This window comes from Macrobrachium nipponense, chromosome 6, assembly GCF_015104395.2.
Source record: "Macrobrachium nipponense isolate FS-2020 chromosome 6, ASM1510439v2, whole genome shotgun sequence".
Lineage (NCBI taxonomy): Eukaryota > Metazoa > Arthropoda > Malacostraca > Decapoda > Palaemonidae > Macrobrachium > Macrobrachium nipponense.
In genome coordinates this window covers 45,420,044-45,440,441 of record NC_061108.1, presented here as the reverse complement: position 1 = coordinate 45,440,441, position 20,398 = coordinate 45,420,044, and the positions used below count along the sequence as shown (strand labels likewise).

Here is a 20,398-nt window from a genome sequence, read left to right as displayed (position 1 = left end):
GGTTATTTCCTCTTCAGTAATGTGAAGTGTAATGTGTTACGTTAGCTTGTGTGTGGTCAGGTGGTTCTTACTTACCTAGCATGAATGCCCCTGGTAAGAGAGGGCTAGGGTTTCCTGTCAACAAATTGGTCCCGTCCAGTTGTCAGACCCTTGTTGTTAGCTTTCTCAACAAACAGGTCACATCCTAGTTGAGAGCTACTAAGGTTTAGCAGGCTAAGAGGCAGGACCTACGAAGTCAGCTACCTTAGCAGGTAAGGAACTTAATAAATAATTTTAAAAATTAGTTAATTTTTGAATTATGACGATGTTGCTGTCTGTGACCCACCTCCAATGTGTCAATCAGCTATATATATACCTGCCAGGTAAGTGTCATGCATAAAATGATATTGTTATGATACAATAAAGTTTTGTGCATACTTACCTGGCAGGTATATATAATTAAATTCCACCCTCCTCCCCTCAGGAGACAGGGGTCAGAGAAAATCTGAGGAAAACGGGAATAGTTCCAAGTACCAGCGCCACGGGAACGTGGGGTAGATCACCTGAACTACCAGTGGTCTAGCGGTTGCCGAGAGTTTTGAAAACTTTCTGCCAGTGCGAACAGACAACAGAGAATGTTGTTTGACAGATTTGCATCTGTCAAACAACAAAGACCTTCACGATCATTGAGGTCTGTGGAATCTCGATTCTAGCTCACCATCTACTTTTGTCTCGCATGTTTTCTCGGAGTCAGACACTCGTGCGAGATCAGGCGACATATAGTAGCCCAGAGTTTCTTATTGACGAAGTCGATTGCGGAGACGTTGGGTTGCGTTGATACACCCCCAAGGTTTGCTTAGATTGAATCGCCCAGGCAGTCCAGACACTCATCCTTCAGCTAAGAATAGTGCCTTTTGGTCTTCAGGGTACAGCCTTGCTGTCCTTGATTCGTCTGACTGGTCAACTGGTCGTTCACTGACTTTAGTACAGACTGTGCATTTCCGGATCGAAGCTTTCAATATGGAACTTAGACGTAGTCTGAAGTTCTTGATGTCAAGCATTCGAACCTCTCCTGCCTGTTAACTTCTTGTATGTGATCAGGAAGGCCCTCTTCTAACCACCCTAGATACGACAAAGAGGGTTAGTGAGATTTTAAGCCATCGTCACAAGTTTTGGCTTTAGAGAACACAAGGAGGTGTGCTCTCTAAGCCTTCGTTATGGCCTAAGAATGGAAACCCTTTTGTCCTTGGGCCAGGATCTTGGAAGCAAGGATGGCACAAGTTAGTGGGCAGGAGCCAGAGAGAGTCTGTGCCCTGTCAGGTCTCTCAAGTTTATCTACTTAAAATCAAGAAAGTCGAAGTCAGTCGGCAAGGTCTGCAGTGTTCCAAGAAAGACCAGACTTGCCCATATCGAAGTACAGTACCCTGTTTTAGTGTTAAGGAGTTCTTTCAAAAAATGCTCCTTCATTGTGTTTGCACAAAGATTTGAAATCTTTTTATCTGAATGCTACGAGGTGAGGGCGCGGCCTCGGAAGCATTTCAACAGAGCATGGCACTCAGCAACATCCTGAGTACCATGTTTTAGCGAAGCAACTCTGGGTTCACTTTCACACTCCCTGCGAGATGTGAAGATGGCATATGAGATCTGCTGCTCGCTAGGGCCATACGTGTCTGCAGACACAATCTTGGGGCAAGAAGTACTACTCATCCTATCCTGTAGAAAATGGTTAGGAAGAGCTCTTAATTTAGTTGTGGAGTCGCTGACAACGGCGTTACTCTTAAACTCTGAAGCCTTAGTTAACACACATTAACTTTGGCTAGGTTGGTCAGGTGGTGATATATATTAATATATATATATATATTTATTTTACTTCTTAGCCCTCATGGTATGGTCAATATGGTCTAGTCACATTGTGGTCACGCCCCCGTTGACAGATCATCTGGAGTGCACCAGCTTTATAGGTCTCTACCTCGCTGGCAACTCTAGTAAAGCAGAAGCAGACTGGGTGACAGTAATCACGAAGTCGGCTATGCTAACAGGTGGAACCAAGATGTAAATCATCTGCATGCATTTGTGTCCCAAAATCCTTCTATTCTGTCCCTTCCCACCTCCAACGGTGGGGTTCAACTATAGATATATATCTGACAGGTAAGTTCATGAGCAAAATGATATTGTTATGATACAATAAAGTTTGTTCATACTTAACTGGCAGATATATATATATTCAAGTACCCACCCACCTCCCCTCAGGGGACAGTGGGAATAAAAATTATGAATAGAAAATGGGAATGGTTCCTGATACCCGCCTCCCAGCGGCGGGAATGGGTACTAACCACCTGGCCGACCACTGCGTGTGTCGGAAGTTTTTTAAATTCTGTCGGACTTCAGAAAATACAGCTATATATATACCTGCCAGGTAAGTATGCACAAAACTTTATTGTATCATAACAATATCATACTTAAAGTTAGGTTAGACCCGCACACTTTGTGCATTAATTGCAGAGGTCAGAACTGTAGCAAAAGTGTAACATGTGATGAATGTAAGGATTTGACTGATAAAGGCTGGAAGGAGTTAAAGAGTTATATGAGAAAGCTAGAAAAAGATAAATTAAGGAAAGCTTCATCTAGGACTTCTTCCTTAGCTTCTCAGGAATTAGAGTCAGGATTTTCCTTGTTCTATGTCTAACCCAGATCTGCCTAACATATTACCTGACCCTGACACCGTTGTTCCCGAACCCGACACCGTTGCCAGCTAATGGGAACAGATGGATTTAAGATTTAGCGTGCTTATGACAGCAATGGATAAATTAGGAGAATCTGTGCATTCTTTTATGCTAGATAAGAATAAGAAAAGTGTTGTGTTAAGTGATAGTGCAGTGGAGGAGGCGGCTGTTCAGTCCTCTCGTTCTCCTAGGCCTGGGCCCCTGCCAAACTCCCCGGACATTGGGAGGAGGCATGCCGAAAGCCGAAGGGAGACGAGCCGAGTTGACATCCGAGCAGTCAGGTGATTCTGCCGCAAGTTCGGCTTAGGCAGAAGAGCAATGCTATAAAGGTGTTCGAGGAGTATCGCAAAAGTGTCTTTCGTCTTCTTCGAGCGCAAACGATTCGCCTCGCAGAGGTTGGAGGTTTAAGGACGAATCTCGTCCACTGAAGAGAACGAGACAAGTTTCGCCAGCCGCAATTCCCAAGAAGATGATCGCGGCCTCTGTGGAAGAGCCGTCGTGTAGTTTTTGGGAGGCGCCGGAAGCGTTCTCTTCGACTTCTGAGGAAGTAGAGAGACCGATGTTGAAGAAGAGGAGGAAGCATAAGTCTTCCAGTCGCGAGGTGACTGATAAGCGCCAGTCTGATGTACCTAGACGAGAGAAGGAGCTTACGCGAGTAGAGAAGCGCCAGCCTGATGACACGACAACCTCGTTACACCAGACGCCAAAGCACCTGGCTTCTCAAGAAGCAGCCGCTAAAAGCCTAGCTACTAGACGCACGGATTCGGACTCGGCCAAGCGCTTTGATACGGTAGTATTAGGCGCCAGGCACCATACGCCTGACTTGATTGACTTGGAATAGATAGAGTTTATGAAACCAAGTCAAGTTTTGGGTGCTTCAGGGCATTCTAATAAATTCTTAGTAGAGATGAATAAAAAATTAGAGAATATTTTGGGGGTAGTTGGTAAGAAGCAGCAACCACTTCTTACTTCTACGCCTTCTTTAATTAGAACTTTACCGGAGGAGTCTCAAGAGCCACTGCAGTTGGTGGAGCAGGAGTTAGACTGTCCAGTGGATCAAGAACAAGCGGAGGACAATTTATCAGCAGGAGCGTCAGAAGGAGAAGCAGTAGAAGGCGAGAAGGAGACTCGGTCGGTCGGCATACAAACAATTACTCAACTTTTTCTAGATAACTTTCCAGAATCGTTTTTTGCCAGCCACTCCCCGCCTCACCTGAATCCAGTATGCTAGGGATACTAAACCAGATTCTCGACTTTCATTAAGCTGGTTTTGTCGATTTCAGCTAAAAAGGCGTTGAAAAGATGATGAGTGGGTTGCGAGAAAGAGGGAGCAAGGTAGGACCGTGTTTGTTCCCTCCTTCGAGACTTTTAACTAAGAGCAGAGTTTGGTACAAAACTGGGGAAGCCTTCTCCTGGGAGGCGCTGCCTCCTCTCATGGAAACTTCTCCAGCCTAGTGGACTCTTCCAGATGTTCTGCTTTGAATTCAGCGAAGATTTTCTTTACGAGTTGCGAATTAGATCATTTGCTGAAGGTGGTCGCCTTGGGAAGAAAGGCAAAGTCTTTTAACCTGTCAGAAGAATATTTTAGTGACTTCTCCAATGTGGATGTCTGTATTGATAAAGGAATAAGGGATGGAGCGACTGAAATCGCTTCCTTGTTAACTGTGGGGATCCTCAAGAAACGTCAGCTTTGGTGTGGCATTTACATCTAAGGGAGTAACAAGAACCCAGAAGTCGGCGCTTATGTTCGCTCCACTTGATAAGTGTAACCTTTTTCCTAAGGATTTAGTGTCTGAAATTTCTGCCTCTCTGGTCCAGAAAGCAACTCAAGACCTTTTAGCTCAGTCGGCTAAGAAGCCGAAAGGCACGACGACTTCGAGTGTACGCCCAGCGCCAGTTGTCGAGCAGGAGAAGCCCTTTCGGGGCAGAGCACCAACAAGAGGATTGCAGAGATCGAGGCTAGAGTTAGGTTCGGTCCTAAGCCAATAAGACAACAACTTCTAAGAAATGAGCAGGGAATCCTTCACACACAGTCGGAGCAGACTCCAGGAGTTTGGCAAGTTTGGGAACGAAGAGGAGCAGATCCATGGACAGTATCGGTACTGAAGGAAGGATATTCGATTCCGTTTGTAAAACATCCTCCTCTGTCAAAGGTACCGATAGTTTTGAAAGCTTACTCATCAGACTTAGAGAAATGTTGCGCGTAGAGAAAGGAACTGTCGGCTCTATTAGAAAAAAGAGCGATAGAGCTGGTAAAAGATCAGAACACCCCAGGCTTTTATTTTACAATCGCCCTATCATTGTCCGAAAGCTTCGGGGGGAGGGTGGCAGACCAGTATGGATGTCAGTGCCCTGAACAAATTTGTGAGCAAGACAAAATTTTCGATGGAGACACCCCAGTCGGTTTTGTCAGCACTTCGTCAAGGAGATTGGATGGCTTCCATAGACCTACAGGACGCGTACTTCCACATTCCAATTCACATAGACTCGAGGAAGTACCTAAGATTCGTGGTTCAGGGAAGGACATACCAGTTCAGGGCCCTATGCTTTGGGCTATCCACAGCGCCACAAGTATTCACAAGAGTCCTCTCATCAGTAGCAAGGTGGTTACACCTAGAAGAAATAAGAGTAGCGCTCTATTTAGACGACTGGCTGCTCCGTTCACAGTTGAAAGAAGGGTGTGTGAAGGATTTGCAGAAGACAATTCAACTGACAGAAGACCTGGGTCTTCTAGTGAATTTCAAAAAATCTCAACTGATTCCGAACCAAATTTTAACTTACCTTGGAGTGACGATGAACTCAGTAGCTTTTCGGGCTTTTCCGTCAGAACAGAGAGTGAGTTCATGCCTGAGAAAAATCAATCAATTTTTAGCAAAAAAGACATGCTCAGCCAACGAGTGGATGAGTCTTTTGGGGACCTTAGCGTCAATAGAACAGTCTGTAACTCTGGGAAGACTCTACATGAGACAGCTTCAGTTCTTCCTCAGAGCAAGTTGGGAAAGAAAGAGAGTCCCAGACACTTTTGTTTTTCCAATAACGGAGGAAATAAAGCAAGATCTCCTTTGGTGGAGGTTAGAAAAAAGACTCAAGGAGGGTCTGTCTCTTTGGCCACTGAACCCCAACCTTGCATTCTTCTCAGACGCCTCGGATCAAGGATGGGGAGCGGTGCTGGGAAAGAAGGAAGTGTCAGGCTTGTGGACAATCAGTCAAAGACAGTGGCATATAAATCTAAAAGAACTAAAGGCAATACATTTGGGACTGAAGGCCTTTTCCAAGGAAGTACAGGGAAAAGTGGTCGTCATCAATTGCGACAACACCACAGCTCTCTCGTACATCAAGAAACAAGGGGGGACTCACTCCTTCTCTCTGTGCGAAGCGACGAGGGAGTTATTCATCTGGGCGAAAGAAAATCGGACAAGAATGCTCACAGGTTTGTACAGGGGAGATACAATGTAAGAGCGGACGAGTTGAGCAGGAGAAACCAGGTACTACCTACAGAGTGGACTCTGCACTTACAGGTATGCCAGCAGTTGTGGAATCTGTGGGGAAGACCTCTAGTGGACTTGTTTGCCACGGAAAGACAACAAGATTGCCAATATATTGCTCCCCGTACCGACAAGAAAAGCGTTTCGCTTTGGACGCAATGCTGCTAGATTGGTCGGACTTGGACCTCTATGCCTTTCCTCCAATGAAAATGATCAGGGCAGTATTGACAAAGTTCAGGCAACACGCAAATGTCAGAATGACGTTAATAGCTCCATTCTGGCCAGCAAGAGAATGGGTTCACCGGAGATCCTGGACCTTCTAATAGACTACCCGAGGAAACTTCCAGAGCGAGTAGATTTACTCAAACAACCTCATTTCAGGAGATTCCTCGAGAATATCCACGCTCTACGTCTGACCGCATTCAGACTGTCGAGCGTACCCTCAGACAGAAGGGGTTTTCGAGACGAGCTTCACGGGCTATTTGCCAGGCCAAGGAGAGAATCTTCAGCAGCGGTCTACCAGGCAAAATGGTCAATTTTTTAGGGCCTGGTGTAGACAGCATGGAGTCTCGTCTACTAAAAACCTCTATAATTCAAATGGCAGACTTCCTTATTTTCCTTAAAACAGAGGAAAGGCAAACTCTCGACTCCTACTATCAAAGGATACAGGGCCATGCTATCCTCAGTATTCAAGCATAGGGAATGGATGTCTCGAACAATCAGGAACTGTCAGATTTATTAAAATCCTTTGATACAAAGAAACAGGAAGGAAATAGGTGATCTCTTGGAATCTAGATATAGTGCTCAAATGGCTTCTATCTACAAGGTTTGAACCGTTAAGTGAGATAGCTTTCAGAGATCTCACTAGGAAAACATTATTCTTACTGGCTCTAGCGTCGGCCAAGAGGATAAGTGAAATTCACGCCATCGATAAAAGAGTGGCATTTGCACAAGACAAAGCAATATGCACATCGACGATTGGCTTTTTAGCAAAGAACGAGTCACCCTCACAACCATGGCCTCGTTCGTTTGAAATAAAGGGCCTCCAGAGTTAGTAGGAGAGGGAGAACCAGAGAGATCATTATGTCCAGTAAGAGCCCTGAAGTATTATATACACAGGACTCAACAAATAAGAGGAGGGTCAGACAATCTTTGGTGTTCAGTAAGAAATCCTTCGAGGATATTATCTAAGAATGCAATATCCTTTTTTTTTTGAGGGATTTAATAGTTGAAGCTCACTCTCAGTTGGGAGAACCAGAGGTTGATCTGGCTAGAGTGAAGGCCCATGAAGTCAGAGCTGTTGCAACTTCTGTGGCATATAAACGCAATTTATCTTTAGACGCCATTATCAATGCGACGTATTGGAAATGTAAGTCAGTGTTTTGCAAACATTATTTTTAACGGAGATTCAGCAGTGTACGAAAAACTGGTCACTTGGGACCTTTTGTAGTAACTGGCACGGTGTTGGGTAAGGGAAGAAAGGAAGTCAAATCCTTCCTAATAATTTTTAACTTGATCTTTGGGTGTTTTTTGTTTTTTATTTTTTAGGGTGGTCTGAGGGTAAGGGAAATGTACTAGTGGTACCCTACAGTCCATTTAGGTAAAGGGTTAAAAAATATTTAGGTGAAGGTGATTCCCAAGTTGTTGTTGTCCAATTTATTGTTTATTGTGTACGGCTCCATGAGCAGACGTATAATTATCGCATGTCAGTCCACGGTTAGTCCTAGACTACATGTAAGTGTCTATAGCTTGGCGCTCGGATCCATATATCACGCTAACGCTGGTACACTTCTATAGCTTGGTGCGCGGCTCCATATACCCCGCCAATGCTGGTACGTATATATAGCTTGGCGCACGGTTCCATATACCTCGCCAATGCTGGGTACGTGTCTATAGCTTGACGCAAGGCTCCATGTACTTTGTCAAGGCTTTCAAGATCAGCAGACTTAAGAGGCAGTAACCTTCAAGTCAGCTATCTTAAAAGGTAAGGACTAAAAGAGAACTACTACATTCCAATAGAAATTCCTCATTAAATATGGTTAGCTGCCATGGTCCCACCTCCAAAATGTGATAATCAGCTATATGTAACTACCAGGTAAGTTGCATACGTAAAAATGATATTTTTATGATAAAATAATGTTTTACGTATACTTACCTGGTAGTTACATATAGCTGTAGTCTCTGACGTCACAGCAGAATTTCGAATTTCGCGGCAGCGCTAATTGACTGGTTAGGTGATTCCCATACCCCCTCCCTCTACCGGGGAATGTAGAACTACCACAACTAAACCTCAAAATTTTGATGCCTACCTGTCCATGTGAGGGGAGGTGGGTGGGCTCTAATGATGTAACTACCAGGTAAGTATACGTAAAACATTATTTTATCATAAAAATATCATTTTTAAAAGTCCTTACTAATTATTTACAAGTAAAATATTTGTTTTGTCTTTATCAGTGATTATTACTGCTTTGCAATTTTTTAACTTTACATATGTGCATATATGTATATACAGTATTCCTATAGTTATCCAGATTAATAGAGCCAAGGGCCCATCAAATAATGCTGAAATCTGGATAAAGGCAAGTTAAAACTTTCTGGGTGTTCAAGGACAATGCTGTACCTAATCTTGTGAATACTGCATATTGTAAAAGCTTTGTATATTTTTAAACAACAACCATCACACTTTAAACTATAGACTTTATGCAAAAGGTAATTATCTACCTTTTTTCCCCATATTTGTAACAAAGAATACATGTACTCACAAATACACTTGAAAAATGCATACATGACATAATTTAGTAGGCAGGTAGCCTACCTATGCGTATCCTGAACCTACCATAATTTTATGACCATTAATGTATTTTTATACAGCATCTTTCTCAACAGTTGTTACCATATTTTATTACCATACATGAGATACAAAATGTATGTGTGAACTATTAACCTAGGCTAGGTTTTAAACTCACAGTATCCATTTGCACATTGGTGTTCCTGCAAGTATCTCCTCTTTACTCTTGAGGTGGGGATGGTGTTCTAGTTCAAGGCACTTGTTTTGTACTTGTAACCGCTCCCCCAATGGTTCACATGAGTGTTCATTTTTTATCACTACTCGTGCTTGGTTGCTTGAATACGTCTACGGGAGTACCAGTGTGGTGTTTTTTGTCATGACTTGGGTTTTGTGATGAGCTTTGAGAAATCAGATCTTGCACGCAAACAGAGGTTAAAGTATCTGAACATGCTGATAGACATTGCAGCAGGGACGGTCCTCCCTTTGGAGCCTCGTATCGGTGGTTTAGAGAGGCAGCGCCCAAGGTCTGAGAATGAGTTGTAGCTCCAAAGTCGCCCATTGCAGAATGGTATGCAGACCTCATCCACCTGCTGGTGGACATACCATGGCAACTTCCTCCACTCCCACCCTGCTGAAGCAAGAACACAGTGGCTTCCCTCCATCTTCACAGGTGGAGGCTAGCAACTCCTTAGAAAAAAATGTTTTTCAGGAGAAGTTGCTGCAGTCATTGCCAGACCCCTCAGGCCCTCTTCCCTTAGTTGGTACTAGGGAAAATGGAAGGTGTTTATTCGTTGGTGCAGTGGGAGGGATCTCCCCCTCAAAACGTCTTGAGGGATATGGCAGAATTCTTTCTCTTTCTGCATCAAGAGAAGTACCTTTTCCGTGTATGCAGTTAAAGCTTGTAGGGTTTCCCTCACCCAAGAATTTAATTAAACATGGGGTCATAGCTTTCAGCATCATGGGAGTGGTCAGACATGGTAAGAAATTTCAAAAAGAGTTGCTCCCCTCAGGAATTGAAACCCCGGAATGGAGTGTCACTAAAGTCCTGTCTTCCCTGAGGAAATCGCCCAATGAACCATTCAGAAGGGCGTCAGACTGGGACTTGACGCTGAAAGCTGGTTTCCTGTTGTTATTGGTGTCAACAGAAAGGGTGGGAAAATTAATGCCATCTGATACGACATTACCCACATCCATGGATGGACATCAGTGGACTTCACTTTCCTCCCAGAGTTTGTGGTAAAGACCCAGAAACCCCCCCCCCCCCCCCCCTCCCACACGACACACACACACACACAACCCAAGGTTTAGTGGTTTTCCCCTACCTTCCATGAGAAGTTGAAAATGACTATTTACAACCCCTTGTGGGGCCTCTTTTACGAGACAATTGTAAATTTTACCCACTTATATACCGTATATTTTCTAGTATAAAACGAACTTTAGATAAGACGAGGACAAAAATCATGGCAAATTTTCATGAATTTATACTAATAATAATAATGATGACTTACATAAAGGTTGTTTTGCTTGTTGTATCCAATAACAGTATTACTATTATCATATCGTTACTGTGTTACAGAATATAAACATTGTCATGTACATCATTTGCATTTGATATTGTTTACATTCTCAAAATCTCGGCTGATTTGAGCATTATTGATATCTTTATTGCCATTATTTGTTAGAAGAGATATAATTCAGAGAAACCTTTTATTGTAAATTAACGAGGTTTGGTTGAAAACATGCACATATTCACATATTACTTTATATGACTTTACTTCATTATATGAGAGAGAGAGAGAGTTGTATTGAGAATAAGGATAATTTAAATAAAACATATTTTACTGTAATCATATTACATGTATTATTGTATTAAATTATAAGAACAAAACAATGATGTGCCATTTGCATTTGTTCCTGACACGAATACAAACCCTCGGTCCTTTAACAATAGGAAGTAGCTAGCGGCAGCTGGAACGGTCGTAAGCTTCGAACAAGGGAAGAACGGTAGTTAACTGCTTGTCCGACAGTGCGCGCGCCCGCACGCCTGAGAGGTGAAGAATCACTTTTGCTTTTGGCCGCGGGTGTGAAGGACGTGTTCGTCATCGCTCTCTGCCCGCTTCATCGCCGTATGCTTTGTTTATATTGTGTTTTCTACTAATGGTTTGTTTGACTTGAAAATGAAACTGTAAGTACACTGTTTTCATTTTTATTACTTAATTATGAGCCAACATGGAGCTATCGCGGTAGATGCGGCGGTTTCCGCTCTTTTCATGAATTGATACCCTTGAATTATGTCTCGGTGCCGAGGGCGGGCGCGCTCGCGCCGAGTCATGTATTTTGGGCGAAAGTGTGTAATTAAAAAAATGTAAGTACTCTTTTCATTATATTTTTGCCCTGTGCGTTCGTTGCCGAGAGCGTGAATGCGCTCGGCACGAGCCTCTTATTTTGTATGAATAGAATGCAATAAAGTGAATTCGCAATTGCTGTATTCTTTTTCTTTTTCATTTATTTAATTGCATCAATTTTAATTTTGGATCAATTTCCGCTCTTACCCGGGAATTGATCCTTACGATTTATTTTCTGTGAAAGTGAAATCGCAAGTGCAGTATACTGTTTCATTTTCATATATATTTTATGATAGCATCATATTATTATGGATCAAGTTTCCGCTCTTACCTGGGAATTGATCCTTCCCCCTTTAAGTTCTATGAAGTGAATCGCAAGTGCAGTATTCTGTTTCATTTTCATATTACTTTTCACTGCTGTGCGGGGGTAGGGGAAGCGAAGGTCTGCCAGGAAGTCGTCGGAAAGCTCTCCCGCGACTCCCTTGGTATCCGATTCTTCGTCTTCTTTCCTGCCCCCCGCTCAGCTTCCTCGTTGTATTTTGTATTTGGGGTCTTCCTTGCGTTCGGGGGTGGGGCATGTCTACCCCCCGTGCGTGAGGGAACCCCTCTTACTAATATGTCTGTGCTACCGCAGGTGCTACATCCGTGGGAGACGACCTTGGACAGGTATGGACCACTGCGGCGGCTGGGCGTGCCTAGCATCCATGGGCTGCTGCAGCGTCTAGCGAGGTCTGGGGCGGTGACCCATGTAGCGGTCTCCACTACTACCTCCACGGCCGCTTATGCTGCTCCCCCCCGCCTGGTCTACACTCCCCATGCTGTGTCGGTGACGCCGTCTGCCACTACTAGGGCCGGTCGCCGCCGTACCGAGGAGGGGTATGCCACCGCCTTTGTTCTTCGTGTTGCCTGCCCCAGACTTCTGCTGTTCCAGCAGCTCCCCGTTCCCGCTGGCTGCCGATGATTCTACGAGGCGATGGCTGGGCCTGCCGGGCCTGCCGTACCTCCCGCTGATATGGTTCCCGCTGCTGGCTTGGCTGTCCCTTCTGTGTCTACCGCTGCCGCTGTTCCTGCCGCTCCTGAGCTGGTTCCTGCGCCTGTCCATGCTGGTCCTGCCCACGGTGTGTCTTCCCCAGTCCCAGGTCCTTCTGGACAGGTGCAGTCGGCCCTTGTTGCTTCGGCAATAGCCCCGGCTCCGGCCTGGATGGAGGACCTGACGACTGTCCTGTGTGAGCTGACGAGGAAGAGGAAGAAGAAGAGGAAGGTGTCATCTTCGTCTTCATCGTCTGCTGCTGCCTCTTCCCCTTCGACTTCTAAGGCCCATAAGCCGAAGAAGAAGAAGGCTCCCCCCCTAAGAAGCTGCTCCTAAGAGTCTCCTTCGGGAACTTCTAAGGGCCCGTCCCATCGGGGGTTCCTTCTGCTGGTCCTCCTGCTCCTTTGGGAGCGGGGCCCGTCTCCCCTTCCGTAAGGAAGAGATAAACGGGGACCAGAGGAGTACCGGTTAGCACTGGTACTTCCTCGCCTGGTGCTAGCGGCGAGGCCGCTACGCTAGGTTTCCTGCTACGGTCTCTCCTCATCGTTCGTGAGAGATCCCGAGTGTACGCTCTCCCTCGGGAGACCGTGCAGCCAAAGTTTCGGTGCCAGAGTTCGCTCGGTGCCAGAGTTCACTCGGCGCCAAGACCGCGGCATGAAGCAGAAGGCTGGTGAGAGCCGCTCAGGTGACTCGCCAGGCCAGCGGCCGCTCTCGCAGCGACCAGCTGGTAACCCGGGTTTCCCCCCTAAGAAGGCTCCTTCGGGAACTTCTAAGGGCTCGTTCCACTCCCGTAGGACGGGGGGGGTTCTTCTGCCGGTCCTCCTGCTCTTTCAGGAACAGGGCCCGTCTCCCATTCCGCAAGGAAGAAGACGGGGACCAGAGGCGTACCGACTACCACCGGTACTTCCTCACCTGGTGTTTGCGGCGCTGCCGCTACGCCAGGTTCCGGCTCGGTCTCTCGTTCGCGAGACGTTCCGAGTATACGATCTCCCGCGGGAGAGCGTATAGCCAAAATTTTGGCGCCAGAGTTCGCTCGGCGCCAGGACTGTGGCACGGAGCAGAAGCTGGTGAGAGCCGCTCATGTGACTCTCGCCAGGCCAGCGGCCGCTCTCGCAGCGACCGGCTGGTAACCCTGGTAGATGTGACTGTCTCTGACCAGCCACGGGCTGAGGCTGGGAAGAGGTTCCCCCCTCCCGATCGTTGGTGCCAGCCTCGGCTGGTACCAGCGGTATGACGCGCCGCGAGGACACACACCGGTCTCACCGCAACAGTGGTCTCTGCAGGTCTCCTGACCGCCGCTCCCACAGGGACCGGGCGGATAGGGGGACCAGCAGCAGCTCCTCTGCACACGAGATCGGGGCCGCTGTTCTTGGTCCAGCCGTTTCCCTGGGAAACGGCTCGACTAGGCCTGCAAGTTGGCGATCGCCTGCAGCCCTCCAAGCCCGCTGGTTCTGTCAGCGAGCGAAAGAGGAGCGTCATGTCTTCCTCTCCCGTGCTTGCAACTTCCTCGGTTTGCACCAGGAAGAGCGAGGCACAGCGGGGTGATCGTGAGGGGCATGCCCCGCACGATCCCGTCACGACGCCGTAAGTACCAGGTACGATCTTCGGACCGACCAGGACGTACGCGCAAGTGGCAGGAGGAGATCGAGACGGGTCTGTAGCTGTTCCCCCTTCTGAAGGGGAGGTTCTCGGAATATGCTCTTGTTCGAGGGGCTTGACGGTCTCACTCCGCAAGATGCTGTGACTTCCGAGATCCAGAGGAGCTTGACCGAGGTGATTGCGCTGATTCGTCAGCACAACGACCTCTGCAAATCATTGCCGCTCGCACCAGAAGAGCCACGTCACGGCTCAAGTCGTTGTGGAGCCCGAAGTAGGGAACCAGACTGACGGTGGGCTTGCCGCGATAAGAGCTTCTCAACTCGGTTCTGAACCAGGTAGAGCCTCTCGTCTCCGGACAAGAAGGCTCGCTCAGGTCTAGCCAATCGGGCAAGCTACTTCCACCTCCTCTGCCGCGACAGCGGCGTTTTTTTCGGAGTATTGCAGCTCTTCTTCCCCCTCCGTCGGTCCTCCTGAGAGGTTTCGATCTCGACGAGGACTGGAATGAGTCAGAGGACGGTTTTAGCTCTCCTGTCAGGTGTCGATCAGCCCCACCCAGACGACGTTCACAGTGGTGGCAGATGCTTACCTACAGTACGAGTTCGTAACCCTCCTCGAGGGGGTGGGGGTGGGGGGTGGGAGGAAGGCCATCGCTGCAAGGTGATGGCTGCTCCTACTCTCGTCTCCAAATGCTAGTTCCGCTGGAAAGGCGAGCAATATCCATTTCCTCCCCCATTCCCTCTCTCCTTACGGCTACGAGGGAAAGGGGTAGGATCCTACAGAGACTTCTCTGTAGGATCCCACGATTGGGGACTGCGCTACCAGGGGGACCTTCGGGTCCTACCTGACATAACCCCGGTCGTGGAGGAGGGACCCTGCACCATCTCCGATTTCTACGGGAATCGAGAAAACCACCAACCGATATTCGTTTAACGAATCCGGTGGGGGTTTCGCTGGGTGCTTAGAATTCTGCGGAATTTCTAGCACACATAGGCGAGACCACTTTCCAAAGGGAGTTAGACGAGTATTCCCGATAATTGTTACCACGATAATTGGGGATCTCGCCGAATGCTCGAATTCCTGGAATTCTTAGCGTTGGAAGAAGACTGCCGACGAAGGAAGATATCTCACAGTAGGCGGCCAACCCTGGATAGAGAGAACGGACAGGAACATCCAGTTTGGCTTGAACTATCGTCTTCGGTATTCTGTTCACCATTGAAGCTTTCCTTCGAGGAAGACTTCTCCTTCACTCTCTTTGATAGAGATTGAAGGTGGTCGATCTCCAATCCTTATTTTGTTTTCTTGAAGGAAAAGAATTTAGGATGGAGATCGTTGTTCAGAATCCTACAAATATACTACGTATATTAACCTCGCGACATGATTCTGCAATTCTGCTAAGCAGTTGAATTGTCCGAGGGGTAGGCGCATATCCTAGTTACTCTACGGATTGCGACTTAGACGAGGAGTATTCTAATTGAACTGCAACTCGGGGTTGCCTGCAACCTCCCAGGAGTTTCCAGTTTCAATTTTATATACTTATGGTTTTGTCACGACAACACCATTTCAGCTTTTGTATTTACCGAAATTCGTTTTGCCTAAATATAATTGCTCGAGCATATCTTTTTATGCTCGGTGGTTCTAGCCGAACGCATTCCTTCGTGGAATGGATTACTTGGCAACTCAGGATGACTAGTCAGCGACAGCTACTGCGTATTGAATTGCCCGAGGCAACTCAGTACCAGCTGCCGCTTCGAGATGCACAGTTGGTTATGTCTTTCTCCCCTGCTTTGATTGAATACCAACCGTATCTCTGCCCAACAATCACGGACTTAAGTCTGATTAACGGGGATTCTCGCATACATGAATGACCATCTACTGCTGTGACGCTCGAATTCATCGCCTTCAGTATTGCGAGAATTTACAACAGAGATATCTCTTCGACTTTCATCTTTCTGTTTACCGCACGGTAACAGAATTCTGTAATAGTCTTGCTGCATCGCACTGCGATAATGCGAATTATTTTTGCGGAATCTGAGTTTGTCCTCAAAATATCTCGTATTCGGAGGTGTGCAATTGTTCATTGTTCACCCTGGATTAGCAGATGTATTGAAAGACATCGCCTACTCCCACACCTGCCAGCTCTACTTCCAAACGTTCAGCCCATGAGAAGCAGTTCTTCAGGCGGCTCTCCCTGTGTTTTCATTACTGAAGAACGCCCCGCTTTCATTGCAACTAAGACTTCTCACCGGACAGCAATGAAATAGCGGTTAGCGTTTTCAGTCATTTGTAAGCACAGGTTCAGAATCTTGAGATTCCTTCTCTCGATTCAGCTGGAAGACGTAGGTTGCATTCATTGCCTACCTTCGTCTTCAACGTCACATAGTGTTGTTTCTCCTTAGCTGAGATTCAACTACTATGAGAGTGTCTTGCCTTCAGGGACCTAGGTCTCTAGACGGCAATTGACTTTCGCCTTTTGAGCATATGCCTTAAGAGAATCATCACCTCGCCGTCCGGCATTGGTGACAAACAAATACATTATTTGTTTGGTCTCTCGGCATAACCCTTTAAAAGGCGAAGGTCACGTGACTTACTCGGATGCTTGGACAACTTGCCTCACTTCCGATACGGAACCAGTCAGTTGGCAGCTGTCAGAGCGCCCGAGTCAGTTACGAACTACGCTATGGACTTAGTTCGGTTGTTACAGAGCAATCATTACTCGTCTTAATAGCTTGTCACAGTACCCATACCATCGACACCCACCGTGGAGTGTCGGTGTCCTATCCACTACCGAGAACTTTGCTGCATGGGGATAGGAGGATGCGAGACTCTTCGTTGCAGACGGACAGACCAGTATGGGTACTGGACATCACCGAAGTCGAGAGGAGGGATAGGTCATGCGACTTTTCCCTTCTTTTCCTCTGAGGGAACTGCATGACTTTTCCTGTGAAGTCAAGCATCCAGGGGATGGGGATCCGTGACGCTCGATTTCGTACCGAACTTTGTAGCGAAGACTCAGAACCCTTCGGTCCCTGACGATCGGATCAAGTCCTTCACAATCCCCTCCCTAATGGACTTCACCGCCTTCGATGTGAAGGAGATGCTGCTTTGTCCGCAAGAACTTCTCCGTGGCGCGGGTACTGAAGGCAGGGGTCTGGTCCAACCAGACCACATGCACCTCCTTCTACCTTCGGGATATTGCCCACAGGTCCTTGGATCTTTTTCCTTGGGACCCTTGGTGATTGCTCAACACGTTGTGTAGCGAACCCAGACCCTCGCAGGCTGAACAGCATCGAGTCCTGGTGTGACTGTAAGAATGGATGAGTGAATGAGAGTGTGACTGGCTCCTCTTCCCATCTTTTTCTTCCCCTCTACCTGTGGGTAGAGGGACACGGTCGTCACCCTGCTGGATAAGGACGAGATGCAGGTGAGCTACTCAACAGAGCCCCATCCTATCCCTTTCACTAGGGATAGGAGCATATATCCACCACTTCCTCCAACAAGGGGGAGGAAGTGGATGCCAGCTTGAGACAAACCCATACTTTATGTTGCCTCTTGCAAACAGGAACAAGTTCTTGCTTGCTGGTACGAAGAGATACGCTTGCCTCTCTCTTAGTACTTGGCCCAGAGGTCTGACCATTGATCCTGCGGTGCACACCCCGATCAATCGGACAGAGGCTTGGACCCCTCCCTCGCTCTTACGACCAGGGAGGCATTCCAAGGTTGGACGAACACCAGTCTGTTCACCAAAAAGACTCAGATTCCTCCCACCAAGAAGTGAGTTTTCCTATTGTTAAAGGACCGAGGGTTTGTATTCGTGTCGGAACAAATGGCAATTTGTCGAAAATTGCATTTTTCCTAACTATACAAACCTGAGGTCCTTTACATATAGTCCCACCCCATGCCACCCCTCACTGCATTTTTTTGCATGGGCCTAAAGCAAAAGTGATTCTTCACCTCTCAGGCGCGCGGGTGCGCGCATTGTCGGACAAGCAGTTAACTACCGTTCTCCCCTTGTTCGAAGCTTACGACCGTTCCAGCTGCTGCTAGCTACTTCCTGTTGTTAAAGGACCTCAGGTTTGTATAGTTAGGAAAATGCAATTTTCGACAAATTGCCATTTTAGGTTTGTTTACAGTCTCAGCTGATCGTGTTTTACCGTTATCATCACTGTCTTTAGTTGCTGATTGGAACTTTATTCAGAGTTACATACATTCTTTCATAAATGATCAAAGTTGGGTTTAACAAAGCAGAGTCTATATGTTTTTCATGCAGAAGCTCGCAGTAAAGGGAAACCATTGTATTGTTTACGTTTCATCACCATTCTCAAACAACCGCTGATAATAATACAATAATGAACGATAATTACACAATTATCGTTCATATGACTGAATTGCTCGAAACATTTGAAAACAGTTGTACGTGCTGCCTCACTTGATGTTTGCTGTGTTTTGTTTTATAAGCATGGGGGAATGTGAAGATAGAAAGTGACAAAATAATTTTAAAAATTATGTTTTTTTTTATATCGACGACGAAGCCGAAGTCAATTCACCAGAACCAGACTGGAATCCCTGTGATGATGGCACATGTGACCAATCTTGTAATATGTATAAGAAACTTTTAATGAAACATCAATATTATGTTATCCTAAATGTTATTACTACTGTAATTACACCACCATTGAAATTTCTAAAAGGTTACCGAAAGATGAAGGTTGCTGTGAACTACTGCAACTCGATGTTTGTATTTTCTCAGCTAGAATCGCATTTCGTTGATTTTGAATTATTCCTCAAATAGAGGCTATTTGTTATGAAGATATGCCAAAAATATATAAAATAAAAATGGTTTTCTTACCTTTATTATCACTTTATGAAATAAAGTGAATCTTCATGTATGTTGGTGGTTAGGCTATAACACCGAGGCCAAAGCTATAGTAGATTCACATCAACCGTGCATTTGATGTCTAGGCCTGTCCCTTACGACGCTCCTGATTGGTTGTTGATAAGCCAATGACAGTGCTGGAAACTCTGTCTCTCTTGAGATTTCACATAGGTGGGATGTGTGTTCCTCCTCTCCTGAGGGATACGTTTGAAAGATGTACCTCAGGAGAGGTGAAACACATCCTGCCCATCTGAACTCTCGAGAGAGACTGGGAGTTTCCAGCCCTGTCATTGGCTTATCAACAGCCAATCAGGAGCATTGTAGGGGACTAGCCTAGGCATCAAATGCATGGCTGATGTTAATCTACTATAGCCAACTATACACATCTTGGAATTTGAGGTTTGATCTTTAGTATTGCAGTATAAGACAACCCCCAATTTGTAGAGGCGAATTTTAGGATTTAAAGGTCATCTTATACGCGGAAATATACGGTATGTTTTTTCTAATAAATAATTTTATTTTGTAAAAGTATAATACAGCTCAAACAATATCAAAACAGATAAGAAATTAAATCAGTAACAAATTCTAAGCATATTTGTTAGAAAATATTTACTTAAATTTACCGAAAACAAAGATTCAGTAACTTTTTTATTTGTACAGGTAGTGTTCGAGTTATGATAATTCGTCTTTCGATAATCCAATTTTTCCATTTTTTTAACAATTAATACTGATACGACAATATTTTGAAAATATTTTTAAATATCACAATCGCTCGTAACGGATGCAGCCCAGCAATGTACAACCAGGCAGCAAGAGAGACAGACCAAATTACAATAGCCTAACTTTATCCCGTCTTCTAGTTAAATAAGGTAAAAAAAAAACAGCAAAAAGAGAATTATGAAAATTTTGTTTTAACGTTTTACTCGTTTGGTAAATGTGTACAGCCATGAACAACTGAACAAGAAACAATGTTTTGCTAAGTACAACTGAATTGAGTAACAACATCCATTTGGCTTGTATTTCAACCGTCGTACGATAGTAAACAATACCGCAGTCATAAATGATGTTATGTATAATAGGACTGATATATTTTTAGGTAATAATTATGTACGCTATAGATCAAAGATCAGCAAGGAAACATACTATTAAATTTAAACAAAGTTGTAGCTGAAGCTGAGAACACTTTTTGAGCTGCTAATGACTGTTATTGTGCATCAGTAACAAATATAAGCTTATCCGATTCAACACAACCGTAGATAAATTTGAGAGAGAAGAATTTTAATCAAAGCTTCAGGTCTTGAAAGAATACAGTTTACTGCTGTTTTCACGCTGATAAAAGATAAATAACATAATGGTAAAGCTTGTACTGGCTTAGGGAGGTATGTATGAGGGCATACCATCTGGCCCGTAGCAAAGATTTGTGCCCAACCAGAGTAAGGGCTTACAATATCAGAGGAATAGGACTGTTGGTGGCATTTAAGAAAAACCACTTGGTTGGTCAGATCCTCTGGGGTGGGGTCTGGAAGGGGCAGATGGTATTCACCTCTTTATACCACAATGATATACTAGCATACAA

The 20,398-nt window shown here is 45.6% G+C and overlaps 1 protein-coding gene and 1 pseudogene across 1 annotated transcript in view; one reads left to right on the top strand and one right to left on the bottom strand.

Moving 5' to 3' along the window:
• LOC135216038 (striatin-interacting protein 1 homolog) overlaps window positions 1-20,398 on the top strand; it is a 313,064-nt gene that overhangs the window by 104,597 nt on the left and 188,069 nt on the right. The gene's annotated exons all lie outside the window — the stretch shown is intronic.
• LOC135216207 (striatin-interacting protein 1-like) overlaps window positions 1-20,398 on the bottom strand; it is a 130,064-nt pseudogene that overhangs the window by 1,500 nt on the left and 108,166 nt on the right.